Here is a 12,112-nt window from a genome sequence, read left to right as displayed (position 1 = left end):
TTGGCTTCACATTCCCGAGCCTCGAGGGGGCTCTGGGACCAACCGGCCTCGCAGCGGCGACACAAATACATATTTTGCAAAAAAGGAAAAAAAAAAACCGAGTTGCGCGAACCCGTCAAGTCAGATGTGCGTGGCTTTAAGCGGCGGAGGCGCTGACGTCAGCCCACGCCGCGCACCGGGCCGGGCCGCAGACGCGCGGGTCACTGGCGGCCGCGCGGGGCGGGGGCGGGGACGGGGACGGGCCGGGGACGGGGACGGGGACCGCCGGGGCGCCGCGCGGGGCGCAGGGGCAGCGGGCTCTAACCAACGAATTCCATCCGTGGACTCACTACCGCCCCGACGAAGGCTGCTTCTCCTTAGTCACCGAGAACGGGAAGCACTTTTAATTAGAAATTAATTAATGAGCACCTGCTCCTTCCCGCCCCACTGTAATCATTAGTCTCAATTACAAATGAGACATGTGAAGGGACACACGAGCGAGTCTCCGCTGAAGATGTAATCAACAGTTAAAATTAGCCCCGCGCTGGTGCTGGCGCAGGCGGCCACCGCCCGGCCACCGCCCGGCCTCCGCGCGCCGCCCCGGGTGCAGGGAGGCAGCTCCGCGGCCGGCGCGCCGCTCGCACTATTGTTCGGCTCCGGGGCCGCGCCGCCGCCCGCCAGTTCGAGCCCAACTCCGGGGCGGAGCTCCAGGACCCAAAGCGGCTGCAAGTGTCCGCGTCCGGGGGTCAGGAGGCCCTCGGGTGTGTGGGTCCCGAGGCCCTTCCCGGAGCCATCCACGCCGGGGCTCGGTGGCCCAAGTGCGGCGGGGCTTGGCGACTCTCCGCCACCGCGTCCCCGGGGAACGCCCCCTCCTCCGTCCCACCTCCGGACGCGGCGAGCGACCCTCCCTTTCCTCTTCCACCCCCTTGCGCGGGCCGCCCTCCCTCGGCCTCCCCTGCCCCTCGCGGCTAAACCCGGGACTGCCAGACGTCCCCGCGCGCTCGGAAGAGCAGGTTTCCCGCCTCCGCTCCGGGGCCCCTCCCGCTACGCTGGCTGCTCCGGGCGACCCTCAGGGTTAGGTGCCGGGGAGGGAGCGCCGGGACGCCCTTCCCCGCCCGTGTCGCGTAGCTCAGCGCCCGGGGCGCACGGAGCAGTCTGGGGAGCCGGCCGAGTGCCCACCCCGGGACCTCCCCATTCAGTCCGGGTCCTGGGACCTTGCCCGAATCCCCAACGGAGGCGAGCGCGCAGGCGGCGGAGGGGCGCCTGGGCACCCCGAACTCGCTCCCCGCCTTTTGTGCCGCCGCCCTGCGGGGACCCGGGCTCGCCCCTGCCGCGCGCTCGCCCCGCTCGGCCTCCCGCGCGGCCGGGAGGGGAACTGTGCGCGGCGGCGCTGTGCAGACTTGCTCGGAAAGATTCCTGGGTTCAGACCTGTGAATCGCCCCAGGGTCACCCTCTAATTAATGATGACGTTCTCGCCCTCTCCCCAGCTGCAAACCTGCCTCCCAGAAACGAAATCTGCCCGCTCTGACAGCTCGGTTGAAGGTGATTGATGACTATCTGGAGACCACAGTACGCATCATAAGATATCTGCTGCGTAATTGCTTTAATTTACAGATGAAAATACGAGCTCTCCGATCGCGTTGAACCACAGCCGGCCACGTCCGAGCTGCTTGCGAAGGAAAATCATCGGAAATAATGAATAGCCGCTCCATGCAAATTATTCAGACAGTTTAAGCGTCTGTAGCCGGGAGAGATATATAAAGAACACGAGTCAAATGACATTAATAATTGTTTCTGAATTCTGTATTGATCTCGTGGCAGCCGTGTTTATTTCTTTCTCACCTGAATTGCTAATATCACCTCCTGTAAATAATAAGAAACTAGCCACCGGGGCTTCTGGGCAGAAATGAATCTCTCCATCTCTCTCCTTCTTCCTCCTCTGCTCCGCCCCTCCCCCACCCCCTCCTCCCAACTCCTTCCAGCTTTCCCGCTTCTGCTGAGGCTTTTCTGAACATCCTCCTACTTTCCATTATTTATTGTTTACAAACAGCTCGCTCTCTCCCGGTAATGAGGCCCGGGCGAGGGAGGGGTAGGAGCCCAGGGTGGCCCAGGGCCCAGGGAGCAGTAATCAGGATAGAAGGTGCATTCTGCATCTTTTCCTCGCCCACTTCCCAGGGCCCAACCTCCGGCGACTGTGAGCACCCGGGCCGCGGGGGACGACAGCCAGCGCCCAGGTCCCAGGGCCCGAGGCTCTAGTTCGCAGAGCAGCGCGCCCAGGCCGGTTCCTTACCCGGGCCACAGCTGGAGGGGAACGGCGCCCCCTGAACACACACATCATCGTTTATCTTCTGAGCAGAGGTGCCCACCTTTGGGCACAGCCCGGCCGCGGGGGCCCCTAGGGGAGGGGTGGCAGGGGCTTCTTTTGACCATCACTGCCAGGTTTTCCTTTTCAGCCTGAGTGCCTCAATAGACGCTCTCAGTCCCCACCTGCCTAGCCCGGTTCTCCCGGGGAACCTTTCCTTCTAATCCAGAAATCAAGCTCACCGGAGACTTCCCAAGGCCATTGCACACTGGTCCTCCGCTTCGTGCCGCCCCAGGCCTGCGACAGGGCGGCCTGTATGGCTACCCTGCTTGGGGAGGCTCTGCTGCCGGAGGAGCCTAGCGACCTTGCCACCGATCACCCAGGCCCTGCTATCTAATCCCGGATTCGGGGTTAGTCAGGCCTGTCTCCAATCTGGAGCACACCCGGGAAATCTCGCTGACAGCCTGCACCCTGGCTGAGGCAGGCCTCCTGGAACCGGGATACTTTCGGGTTATCTTGGCCCTGTAGAAGACACCAGAATAATATTCGAGTGCCCTTTCCTGAAAGGCTGAGCCTTGAGCTGAGCACCGGGTTTCCCTCCAAGAGAGGATACAGCAGGAGTGTCAGCATCTCCGGTATCACCAGCTGAACGCGCCTGCATACACGGGCGTACTGACCTCACGTCCCTTGAGGGACCCTCGGTTCTAAATACACCCAGGAGAGGCTTCCCACGGACAGGGCAGCAGCTCAGCTTCCGTTAAGTGCCCCCACTGGCCTGTTGAGTACTAAAGGAGCCCAGGGCGAGGGGGCTGAGGATGGTTAGCGCCGAATGTGAGAGGCCTGTGGGTCGCCCTTTTTGCCCAAAGGTGCTGTAGGCCGAGGAGAGGCCTCTGGGAGACAGGCCGCGCCCTGACATTCTTCCCCCGCCCCCCGAGACCGGCTGGGGCCAGGCGCCCCCGGTCGGTTCCCCCAGTCGACCCCCGGGGCCACCTGGTTCTCCGCACCGAGAGCCGCCAGGGGCTCTCTCCAGCCCAGCCAAGTTGACCCCAGGCAGAGGGCGGAGGCTAGAGCGCGCAGGCCAGGCTAGGGCCTCGCCGCCGCCGCCGCCGCCGAGGCATGGGGCCAGCCCTCGGGGCGCCTGTGCCCGCCCACCGCTCGCGGACACCCGGGGCGGGGTGTGGGGCCGAAAGGCGCTCTGGATATCCGCGGCGCGCCGCTCGCCAGCCAGCCCCGAGGTCGGCAGGTCACTCCTTCGGGGCCGGTGCTCCGGGTCTCGGCGAAGTCAGGCGGGCGAGCTGCAGGCCAGCGCGTTGAATCCTGCTCCCGAAACGCCTCCATCCCAGGTCGGCTCGCTCCAGCTCTCCCGCTGCGCCCCCGCCGCTCGCCCGCAGGGCGCTGCCGGAGCGGGAAAGGCGCGCAGCCGGGGCGTCCGGGATCAGGCCCCGCTGCCCCGCGTCGGCCCCCGCGCCCCGCGCCGCCCCCACACCCCGTCTCCGCAACTTGCGGCGAACGCCCCGGCCTCGGGAGACCCCAGCGGCTGGCAGCAAACTTTGTGCCCTCCGGCGCGGAGCGATCCTGGCAAAGTTTGTGCGGCCGAGCCCACTCCCTACCTGCGCTGGGGACGCGCCCGCCCGCGCCGCTGGGGCGCCGGGGCCGCGGGGAGCAGCGCGCAGCCCGGGACGCACCGGGGAGTCGCCGCAGTCGCCGCCGCCCGCGCCCCTCGGCGGCCGCGCCGAGCCTCCGCCTCCCCGGGAGGGGGGAGGGGTCTCGGAGCCCCGGGGCGGGGGCGGGCGCGGGGACCTCGCCTACCTGCGGTGGCGCCCGGCCACTACCGGCCGCCCGCGAGGGCTCTGCGCGGCCGCTCGGCGCGCGCGCTCCGGCGGGGAGCCGGCGACAACTAATGGAGACATTTCCAGGCGGAGCACCTGGCGAGCGGAGCGCGCCGGCGTCCCCAGGCGCCGCGGTCGTCAGCCGAGCCCGCACCGGCGTGACGTGGGCGAGCGAGCGCTCTGCTCCCACCCGGCCGCCCATTAACGCTTTCCCCCGCGGGCGCCGCGCGCTTGCCAACTTTCCCTCCGCCTGGCCCGCGCGCGGGGTGCGTGGGGCGCCTGAGCCGCGCCGAGGGGCGCCCTGGGGCGGGGGCGGGGGCGGCGGCGGGGGCGGGGGCGGGGGCGCCCTGCGCGGGGGAGGCAGCCCAGCCGCAGCAAGGCCGCGGGAAGGCACGCAGCCCTCATCTGGCCGAACCCTGGCGGCTTGGGCCAGAGGAAGCCGCCGGCCCCAGGTCTCCTGAGCCCCCCTGGCCGTGGTGTCCCCCGCTCTGGACAGCTGGCTGAGGGCGGCTGGGCAGGAGGCTAGGCCGCCAGGCTCCCGCCCTCGGCTCTCTGGCCCGCACTGCCCCCCCCCCCCCCCATCCGTATGGCCCCTTCACCCTAAGGGAGGCTGCTTCACTGGCTACCGTCCGCGGCCCCTGCCCGCTCCAGCTGCTTGGGCAGCAGCGGTTGACTTGGTGAGGGTGCTAGGGCTTGGGTGGCTGGAGGTGGGTGTTCCCAGGTAACAGAAAGTGCTTGGGGGCCAGCAGGCCTGTGACCTTCCCCCGGTGGGGGCCTGACCTGGGAGCTTTCTCAGGGCAGTCCAGAGCGCTCCTGGGCTGGGCCTCTGGCCTGGGGACACACCTCCCCCTGAATAGCCTGTGGCTTCTGCAACCTGAGTCCAGGATGGAAGTCATCCTGGGTAGGCAAGTCCCAGGTCCCTCAGGGGGGCACTTCTGGCCCTGACCCCCTCCCCCATCCGTTCAGAACCATGAAGTTCTCTTCACAATCTGTGGCCTTGTAGTGACATTGAAGATGTGTTGATTGGATAATGTCTAAAAAAGTTATTACCATCCACCCCCCCACCGCCTTCTTTTTCTTGAAAGCTCTCTGTAGCAGCGGGAAGGCCTGCACATGTCCTTGCTGCCCCAGCAGCGCAGGGGTGGGGGTTCAGGGGTAGAGGGGTGAGGGGGTAGGGGGTTGGTGTTTGTCTCCAGTCCTCTGGCACACTTCCGTGTCCTCTGCAGAGCAGAAAGAGGAGAGCCAGCAGTCCCCGGCTTCCTGGCCCTGAGCTGAGTCCAGAGCTTCTGCTGGTCTCTGGGAAGGACACAGCTCTGGTCCTGGGGTTGCTCTGAAAACATGAAGGTGGGCTTCCTGTGGCTATGGGCCTACAGGCTCCATTCAGATGTGCAACATCCGTGTGCCCTTCCATGTACCTGGGTTGAATGGAGGGGGATGTGGGAGGGGTGCCCTCTGTGTAGGGAGGTCGGGAAACATTCTCAGGGCAGCCAGAAGGAAGTGGAAGAAGGACCCAATGGGCCGTGTGGGGAGGGGGCTGCCCTCTGTCCCTGCCCTGCCCTCAGTGTCTTCCTCCCTCTCCCGGCCACAGGAAGGTCTTGGCAGGGCCCTGGGGCAAGCATGCCAATCCCTCCCTGCTGGGCTCACCTGGGACTCGGATTCTTTTCATAGCTGCAGATAAGCAAGGCATGTTTGTGTCTACAGCCTCGATTTGGAGATAGACTGGTTCTGCATTCACCAGGGCCTTTTAACAACAGCAGCGGCAGCGCACGGGTGAGAAGCATCAAGGCCCAAGAGGAGCGGAGGGCGACTGGCTGCCCAAGAGGCGCTGCGTCCTCCGGGGGCCCAGAGCCCGGACGGCAGCATGCGTGCCCTGGAGACAGCACTACCCTGGAAGGTAGGGGATCCACCGCCCTTCCCTGGGACGCAGCTTCTCCTTTCACTGCACTCCCTGAGAGCCTGTCATCAGTGTCGCATCATTTGGCCACTGCCAGGCCTGACCTTGCCCAGGTCCTTGGCCAACCGACCAGAAGCCTCGGTGGCCATCCTCTGCTCCTCGGCCCCTGGCTCCACTGCCACCCTCAGGGAGCCTCCTGGGTAGGTGCTCTGAGGAAACGAGGGAAATGCCCCAGGGAGCATCCCTCTTTGGCATCAGGGTGAGTAATCAATCCAGAAAGCCAGTCTGCAGCTGTGGCCACCTCTGAGGGACCACACGGCTCCAGGGGCTGGCTGAGGGCGAGCCCTGGCGCGCACTCTGCACAGTGACGAGGCTGCCAGCTGTGCCCACCACTGCGCCCCACCTTTGGTCAGGGCTTGCTTCCCTTACAGATCCATTGTCTCTCAATCCGTCTTTTGTTTTTGCTGCTGGCAGAGCTGCCCTATGCAATCTGAAACAGAAGTCTCCGTGCCCCCAGGGCTTGGCCCTGCTGCTGCATCCCCCCCTTGCCTGGACGTTGCAGCAACATGCAGAGGCATCTGGTGGTGGAGAAGGCTGTGCTGGCCCAATTGCTGCCTGCTGCCTGCCATCGGTGGGGGATCCACAGCCTGTCCCACCTTCCTGGGGACCCAGAAGGGCCCAGAGGCTCCTGCTGAGGTCCGGGGACCCCTGGGAGCAAGGCCCCAGAAGGACCTCTTGGTACCACTGGGCGCCGTGTCCCACAGATGCCCTTGTCTTTGGAAAGGCCTGGCCTTCTGGGCCTCCTTGGCCTGACTTCGCAGCAAAGCAGTGTCTGGGGCCCAGGTCTAAGAGTGTTGAGGGGAGAGCCAGCCGTATCTCTCATCTTTGAATGAGACCTGTTTCTCACCTGGGGCTGCAGGAAGAGGGGGTAGGGGTCCAACAAAAATATCTAAAGCAGAAAATCAGAGTGACTTCTTTTTCAGAGCCGAGGGGTGCCTGGGTTCAGGACAGCAATGTGACCCTGGCCGTCGATCAGAGGTACAAGTGGTTGCAGCTCAGAGTGATCTCGTGTGGACTGACGGCCGTGCCTCCTGTGTCACGTTTTCCTCTCCTGCTCACCCCACCCCTCATGAGCTTGGAAGGAGGCCAGGGGTGCAGGAGTTGGGAAGGGTTTTTTTCTCCTTGTGTCAGAAATGCCATGTCCTGTTTGTAATGCTGAAACATACCCGCACACTGCAGGGAGGTTTCTTCTCTTAAAAGTGAGAGGCTGTTCATTCAAACAGTGTCTGTAGTCTGTATGGTTAAACTTGAGACATTTGCCCACTGCAGGCTGGAATCACCAACGCCAGGCTAGGGAATGCATCCAAACCCGAGGATGGAACTTCACATCATAGAGCCAGTAGTGGTGGACGTCATGGCCTGGAGTTTGCACATGAAGGTCCCAACAGAGGGGCAGGAAGGAGGGTCTAGAGAATGGAAAAAGGAGGGTTGAGGGCTCCAGGGGCAGGAGCTCATCCTTGGGTCAGGGATTTCAGAAACACTTAACAACAGGTGGGGGGCCCCCCAACGGAGCCTCACGGGGCATCCTGCCAGAGCTCGCAGCAGGAAAGGAGCGGGGTATGCTTCTGGACTGCCTCGTTCACGTGCACTGCTCCCTAGAAGTCACACACAAACGCTACGGTCACATGTGGACGTTGACGAGAGCCATTAGCAGAGAAGAGAGGCAGAGGTGTGGGTGCAGGTGCAGCGGGGTTGGCGGCTGTCCTGGTCCTTCATGAGCCGAGTGCACTGTGACCCCCCTGCCCTCCCAGGTGCTGCTCTCGGCCTGAGCTGCCCTCCGAGATTTGGCATGATGACCTCTCCACCCCGGGTCGGAGGTGTGTGTGGGCTGTGACCGCAGTGCCCTCACATAGAACTCACGAACGCAGGGACCCTGTGCCCACGTTGGCTGGTCTGTAAGTGAGGCGCCGAATTGCTGTACCTTTCGCTGCCTTGCGAACGCTGCTGTGTCCCCTTGAAGGGGATTCGGGAGTGCATGCTGCCACCCTGAGCAGTGTCCTCCCGACCCTGGGGGCCTTACAGATGGTGCCGTAAACCTCCGTGCAGCTGGCGGCGCTCCAGCGGTGACCGGTGTAAAGCACAGGCTTTTAATTATTGTGGCGGTAAATCATACAAGAATGTCCTCCAGGACTTAGCTGATTTTTATATAAAAAAAACCATTTCAGAGTATTTTTGAAATTCAATTAATTGAAGGCCCCAGATAAAAGGAACACATTCTTAATGGCTATAAAATAACCCTCGGGGAGGAGAGGGGACCACAGAACTCGACTTCAAAGTGTGACAGAAATACTTACTGTTTTACTTTAAAAGTATCCAGATCAATGACTCAGTCAAAATTACTTCTACATTTAGCAACCTTTTCATTTTCTGCTTAAATATGGCAGAAAGAGACGCTCTTATTGCCCGTGACACAAAAGCTCCTGTAAGGAACTGTGATCCCTGATGCTCAGCGGGACACGGCACCTTCTCCTCCGCGGGGCTGACCGCCAACATGCAGGGCTCGGAGACCCAAGTGGAGGAGGTGTGTCCGTGTTCCTGGGCTGCATCACAAAGTGCCACAAAGTGGGTGTCTCTCTGGGGTCTGGTGGGGAGACGCCCAAGACCAAGCCCTTGGTGGGGCTGGTGCCCCGGAGGCATGAGGCAGGCCCTACTCTAGCCTCGCTCCGGCCTTGGGTGGCTGCTGGCCACCTGGGGTCTGGACCCATCATGCTCGCCTGGCGCTCTCCCTATGTGTGTATTGGTCCCCCCTCTAAGAGGCACATGGTTGCCTGGGGTTAGGGCTCACTCTCTCTCCAGCACATCCTCACCCAGTTACTCCTGTGATGACCCTGTTTCCAAACGAGGGCACACTGTGGGGTATTGGGGTTGAAGCTGCAATGTGTGCATTCAACCCACAGCACAGGAGCCTGGGCTGCTGCATGTTCACCTGGGTTTATTTCTTCATATTGACCCCCACCCACCCCCCACTGCCTCATCAGCACTGTCAGGTCCACAGAAGGGGGAACCCCTGCCCCCAGACCAAGAGCACCTCCCGTGTGTCCATCAGGAAGGATCACATGGCACCCTCATCCCTAACTGCACGAGGCCTCTCGGTCACCCCGGCCCCGGGGCAGCTGAGGGGAGTACGTGAGAGCCAGTCCTCTCCTGTCTCCCTCCTGTGTTTTATCACCATCGGGCACATTGTATCATTACTTCATTTCTTTGTCCTTATTCCCTCCCCTCCTGCACTAGAATGAATGCTTCAGGCAGGTTGTTTTGTACGTAGTAGGTGCACAGTAAACACACAGTAGGGGCTTGGTGAATGTGGAGTTGATGAGGACGTGTGCACGGCGTTCTTCATAGAAGAACAGCAGAGTACGGAGGCGCCATTAGGAGGGTTCTTGCACCTGGAAGGCCACAACTGTTCATGTAGGGGCCCTGATGGAGCATCTCCCATGTCCCAGCCCCCTGTGGCAGGTTTCGGGGTGTGCCAGCACATGGAGGGAAGAAACCCATCAGCCCTGCTGGAGCATACTGTCCTCAGAGAGGGGCAGATGGGGCAGTCAACAGCACGAGTGAAGGCATCACTGAAGGAGCAAACTATAGGCGCCACTGAATACCCGCCTTGGGTATCTGCACCACCACGTTTCCGTGGACTCACCATGCTATACTGTTTCCAGCCCTAACTTCTGGGGGCCGATGACCTGCTCTCACTGTGTGGTCCTTCTATCTGGCTGGCTGCACTTTTGCCGGCCTCCAGAACATTGGGCCCTTTTGCAGACCTCCCTGGGTGGTGGCTGATGAACTGGCTGAGCAGCGGCAGCCCCGTGGTGACCACATTCTCTGAACTTTGGCTCTCCCAAGGTTTTACCAAAGGCTCGTACAGTCATAGGAGGCGTGGTGGACTCTTCCCAGCGTGATTGCTCTGATGTTTCTGGTTCACAGCCTGCTCCATTTTGCCTCTGGTCAAGGGTTGCAATGAGTCCTTGCTCGCAGCCAGCACCGGGCCGGGGGGGGGGGGTGTCTTTATGCTGCACACAAGCTCCTTTGCCTGCTGCCAGGGAGGCACTGGACCTTGTGACTGTCTCTGGCTGGCACATCCACCTGCTGTGGCAGAGGGCAGCACCCGAGATGACAGGGGCTCAGCCGGGCTCCATGGATGAGACAGCCTGCTGCCCGAGGCGGACCCACTGTGAGAGTGAGAATCGGCCATGGTTCAAGCCACTGGATGTTGGGATTGTTTGTTATAGCAGCACAACCTGTCCTATCTGACTCCTACAGTTATTCATGACATTATAATTATTTATGATCGTGTGATTATGCTGTACATTATATGATTCCAAATTATGACTGTATGTCACTATGTAATTATACATTACGATATAATTTTTTTTAAGAATTTATTTATTTATTCATGAGAGACAGAGAGAGAGAGAGAGAGGCAGAGACACAGAGAGGAGAAGCAGGCTCCATGCAGGAAGCCTGATGTGGGACTTGATCCTGGGACTCCAGGGTCATGCCCTGGGCCAAAGGCAGGTGCCAAACTGCTGAGCCACCCAGGGATCCCCACGATATAATTTTCAACACAGAGAAAGCAACTAGAAAGAAATACTGTCTTAAAGGGAAAATACAGTATATGGGCAAAATACACAGTGCCACTAAAGGCTGAAGTGGAAGGTGATGTGTCCGTTATTGCTGCGTGGGCAGGAGAAAATAATGTTTTCAAGAATGTTTCTTAACTTCCACATGAATACTTCCTATTTGTGAACGTTTCTAGCAGCCACTGGCCCTACTTCTCTGCCCTGTAGGCTCTCTGTAGGACTGCCTAGGTGTCGGCATGCTGTAGCCACTGGCTGTTTGGACAAGGGTGTCTGGGGGACTTGCCAGCTACTGCACTGACCACCGGTTACATGGATCACCAGGACTGTGGTGGAGGGAGCACTGATGTGACAGGTCTGTAGAATGTACAGAAAAATAATGATGCAATTGCGTGTTGAAGTTTTAAGGTAGCAGTCCAAAACCAGAGAACCAGAGATGTTCTAGTGTGGCCCTAAAAAATCAAAACCTGTTTCTTGTAGTTTAGGGAGATAAGAATATTTAATATTATAATATTAATAGTAAATAATAATGTTCAGTAATATGTATTATTATTTTATCTATTTTTAATAATCAGTGCCAAATAATGATATTTAATATTATCAATTGTACTTTTGACTAAATGGAAGTAAATTGTTTTGACACAGTCATTTACGTCTCTGTGTATGATTTATGGCTGTGTTCCCATCACTCCTTTATCTTTCAGTTTCAATCTTCCCATCCAGGCCCCTTTTGAAGTTTGTTTATCATATGGTGTGAGGTAGGGATCAGCATTTTTTCTTTTTCCTCTGCAGAGGTAGACACTTTGTCCATTGTTATTCATTAAATAATATGCATCACTCATCAAAATATGTATGGTGTATTTTGTCTAATTTTAAGAATTAATTAAAATATTTAAATAATAATTACTATTTGTACTTATTTAATGATTAAAATATTAACTTTATGGGATAGATTTGAAACAGAGTCTTACATTCTTTGACGATAGCTCCTCAATAATGAAAGCCTATCCTTATAAAACAACGGGCTCTGCCCTGTAAATGTGTTACTCCTGTCACATGTCCGTGGCATTGGGAATGTTCGCATTACCCACAATGCATTAGCAAATGGCTGCCTGGCATCCCTGCTGACGTCGGAGGCAGAAGCTGACTCCAGCGGGGCAGCAGGGGCAGGTCTGCCATTGTCGCCTCACCCTCCCAGTGACAGGCCACCGCTACCACACTGCCAGCCTCCCTTCAGCTATGCATGGACCATGAACAAAGCTTCTGCCACTGGGCTGTGGGAGGATGGTGCACGTGGCTTCCATATGATTGATTTAAGAGGAAACTGTTTGACCTCTGATTCTACTTCTGTCCCCCCAACCTTTGCTGGGAAGGGGTAAGAATTTGTCACTCGGGTTTCAGAAGCCGTGTCTTGAGCTTGGCACTGCTGCCTGCCTAGACCACCATAGTCTTTGATATCTGGTAGGAGAGA

At 59.3% G+C, this 12,112-nt stretch overlaps 2 long non-coding RNA genes across 7 annotated transcripts; one reads left to right on the top strand and one right to left on the bottom strand.

Moving 5' to 3' along the window:
• Window positions 1–1,565: 1,565 nt before the first annotated feature.
• On the bottom strand, window positions 1,566–3,405 carry LOC118353276 (uncharacterized). 3 transcript variants are annotated; one of them, XR_004811953.2, is made up of 3 exons: window positions 3,272–3,405; window positions 2,524–2,803; window positions 1,566–1,717 (listed from the first exon to the last, which is right to left on the bottom strand). It is a non-coding gene; the product is annotated as an uncharacterized LOC118353276 (long non-coding RNA). The 3 variants fall into 3 exon arrangements; XR_004811954.2 differs by having other exon boundaries at window positions 3,286–3,387; XR_004811952.2 differs by lacking the exon at window positions 3,272–3,405 and having other exon boundaries at window positions 2,524–3,258.
• A 1,021-nt stretch (window positions 3,406–4,426) lies between these two features.
• LOC112662762 (uncharacterized) lies at window positions 4,427–11,392 on the top strand. Of its 4 annotated transcripts, none has more exons than XR_004812063.2 (5): window positions 4,427–4,787; window positions 5,337–5,454; window positions 5,812–6,004; window positions 6,988–8,585; window positions 9,508–11,387. It is a non-coding gene; the product is annotated as an uncharacterized LOC112662762 (long non-coding RNA). The 4 variants fall into 4 exon arrangements; XR_004812062.2 differs by having other exon boundaries at window positions 4,432–4,787; window positions 6,988–7,959; window positions 8,449–11,392; XR_003138805.3 differs by lacking the exon at window positions 9,508–11,387 and having other exon boundaries at window positions 4,442–4,787; window positions 6,988–7,442; window positions 7,816–7,830.
• The last annotated feature ends 720 nt before the right edge of the window (window positions 11,393–12,112 follow it).

This window comes from Canis lupus, chromosome 34, assembly GCF_003254725.2.
Source record: "Canis lupus dingo isolate Sandy chromosome 34, ASM325472v2, whole genome shotgun sequence".
NCBI classification, from domain to species: domain Eukaryota; kingdom Metazoa; phylum Chordata; class Mammalia; order Carnivora; family Canidae; genus Canis; species Canis lupus.
Note: the sequence above shows the minus strand (reverse complement) of the source record. Positions and strands in the feature narration are given on the sequence as shown.